Source organism: Diabrotica undecimpunctata, unplaced genomic scaffold (genome assembly GCF_040954645.1).
Source record: "Diabrotica undecimpunctata isolate CICGRU unplaced genomic scaffold, icDiaUnde3 ctg00000575.1, whole genome shotgun sequence".
In the NCBI taxonomy this organism is placed as follows: domain Eukaryota; kingdom Metazoa; phylum Arthropoda; class Insecta; order Coleoptera; family Chrysomelidae; genus Diabrotica; species Diabrotica undecimpunctata.
The window spans coordinates 526,756-529,839 of record NW_027311890.1 but is presented as its reverse complement, the minus strand read 5'-3'; the positions used below and the strand labels follow the sequence as shown (position 1 = coordinate 529,839).

Genomic DNA, 3,084 nt, shown 5'->3' with positions numbered 1-3,084 from the left:
CGGCCGTGTTCTTATCTCTGCAAGCCAAACGGACACACACACTCACACACACACACACGCACACGCACCCGCACACGCACACACTCTCCACCTCTCGACTCCTATCCATTAGTCGCCTCTTACGACAGGCATGGCCTTCTTGCCACCGCTTTTTTCTTATTTCTGCGAGCGAAGGGACACACACACACACATACACACACACACTCACACACACATGCACACACGCACGCACACACGCACACACACATACACTCACACACACACAAACACGCACATACGCACACACATACATTCTTCACCTCTCTAATCCTACCTATTAGTCGCCTCTCACGACAGGCAGGGCCTTCTTGCCTCGGCCGTATTCTTATCTCTGCAAGCCAAACAGACACACACACATACACACACACTTACACACGCACACACACGCACACAAGCACACACACACACATACACTCTTCACCTCTAGACTCCTACCCATTAGTTGCCTCTTAACGACAGGCAGTGACTTCTTGCCACGGCCGAGTTCTCATCTCTGCGAGCCGACCGGACACACACACACACTGACACACACACATACACACACACACTCACACACGCACGCACACACGCACACACACATACACTCTTCACCTCTCGACTCCTACCCATTATTCTCCTCTTACGACAGGCAGGGACTTCTTGCCACGGCCGTGTTTTTATCTCTGCAAGCCAAACGGACACACACACACACACGAACACACACACACACGCACACGCACACGCACACGCACACACTCTCTACCTCTCGACTCCTATCAATTAGTCGCCTCTTACGACAGGCATGGCCTTCTTGCCACCGCTTTTTTCTTATCTCTGCGAGCGAAGGGACACACACACACATACTCACACACGCACACACACACGCACACACGCACACACACACATACACTCTTCACCTCTCGACTCCTATTTATTAGTCGCCCATTACAAGAGGCAGGGCCTTCTTGCCTCTGCCGTATTTTTATCTCTGCAAGCCAAACAGACACACACACATACACACACACTTACACACGCACCCACACGCACACGCACACGCACACACTCTCCACCTCTCGACTCCTATCCATTAGTCGCCTCTTAAGACAGGCAGGGCCTTCTTGCCACGGACGTATACCTATCTCTGCGAGCCGAACGGACACACACACACACACACTTGCACACATACACACATACACGCTTCACCTCTCGACTCCTACCCATTAGTCGCTCCTTACAGCAAGCATGGCCTTATTGCCACGGACGTATTCTTATCTCTGCGAGCCGAAGGGATACACACACACATACACACACACACACACGCACACACGCACACACACACATACACTCTTCACCTCTTGACTCCTACCTATTAGTCGCCTCTTACGATAGGCAGGGCCTTCTTGCCTCGGTCGTGCTCTTATCTCTGCAAGCCGAACTGACACACACACACATACACACACACTCTCACACGCACACACACGCACATACGCACACACATATACACTCTTCACCACTCGACTCCTACCCATTAGTCGCCTCTTACGACAGGCAGGGCCTTCTTGCCACGGCCGTGTTCGTATCTCTGCGAGCCGACTGGACACACACACTCACACACACAAATACACACACACACTCACACATGCACACACACGCACACACGCACACTCACACACACATACACTCTTCACCTCTCGACTCCTACCCATTAGTCGCCTCTTACGACAGGCAGGGCCTTCTTGCCACGGCCGTGTTCTTATCTCTGCGAGCCGACTTGACACACACACACTCACACTGTAACAGATTTATTTTGACCCTAGGATTGTTAGTGTAATTTGGATATATATTAAGTAAATTTGTACCTGTTATGTGATTTATTTAACATTGTTACATAATAAAGTATATGAAATTTCTAAGTGTAGATATTGTATAGTTCCTTATAGGTAGTGAAATGTCTTTCTGAGAGTTTTTTTTTCATTTTTACTTTAACTGTCAGCCCAAAGGTTTTGTCCACTTTGCTACCTCATTCGGTTAAGGGTACTGGCTGTAACTATATTTCTATCGACCATCATGACAAGTTGTTGTGTTAGCGTCCACTTGTTGAAAACTTTGCTAAAAAGGTTATTTATTATTAGCTATTTTTGTTTCTTATTTTGGGTATAATTGGGGTTCTCTATGTGGTTTTTACTCTAGTTTTAAGTAACCGTGGGGCTATTGTGTGTACATACCTGTGTGTCTCTTGATAGTCCAAAATCAGCCCGCTTCAGTCTGACAGGTACTATAACTTGTTAGGGTGTTTATATGGAAAGCATAAAACCTCTTAGAGAAATCCTCTAAAATATTTCAGCTTGATAAATGCTATAATTTATTAGGAAGTTTGATTCCTTGAGATAATATTCTCTAAAACATATTAATAATAATTAGAACAGACTGTATGTAGTTGTTTGATTCATACCTGTTTAGAGTGTTTAGTAGAAATGTATTTAACATTCATTTATCTTGTTTTGCTAAGTAGTAATCTTTTATTTTGGTTGTTAACATCTGGTGGTTTGCAATAGAACTTTTCTTGTAAGGTATTACACAGGACTGAGAATGTCGAGTTTACCCATTCTCATCAGTAGAATTACGATTAGACACTATTTTCTATCACTTTTGTAATTGATTAAAGTCGTTTCATCATTCATAATAAATAATAAAATATGTTTGGTTATCAATCAGTTCTTCTTTCTTCTGTTTTGATTTTTCGTATATCTCAGGTATTGGGCTATTAGACTGTAGTTCAGGGGACGTCCGCTGTGTCGTTTCACGAGTGGTGTGTTTTGCTCTTTACTCGTCGTACGAGTACGAATGACAACTTAGTTTTGTCGCTCCGATTAGCATGAGGAATTGTTAGAGCATGTGAAAGACACTGTACTCAAATTGGTGATTTGATTTATGACGTCATCCGGCCGTTCGGGGCTATCACTTCAATGGTCGATGTGTTTTGGTAGTTCTATTGTGTCCCAAGGATTTGACAGTTTCCGGGGTCCGTCGTTTGCACTTCTCACTTCTGATTTTGACGTTAAAATG

At 44.7% G+C, this 3,084-nt stretch overlaps 1 long non-coding RNA gene across 1 annotated transcript; it reads right to left on the bottom strand.

Moving 5' to 3' along the window:
• Positions 1–1,858: 1,858 nt before the first annotated feature.
• LOC140431158 (uncharacterized) lies at positions 1,859–2,677 on the bottom strand. Its single transcript, XR_011949632.1, has 3 exons — positions 2,471–2,677; positions 2,244–2,415; positions 1,859–2,127 (listed from the first exon to the last, which is right to left on the bottom strand). It is a non-coding gene; the product is annotated as an uncharacterized lncRNA (long non-coding RNA).
• Positions 2,678–3,084: the final 407 nt, after the last annotated feature.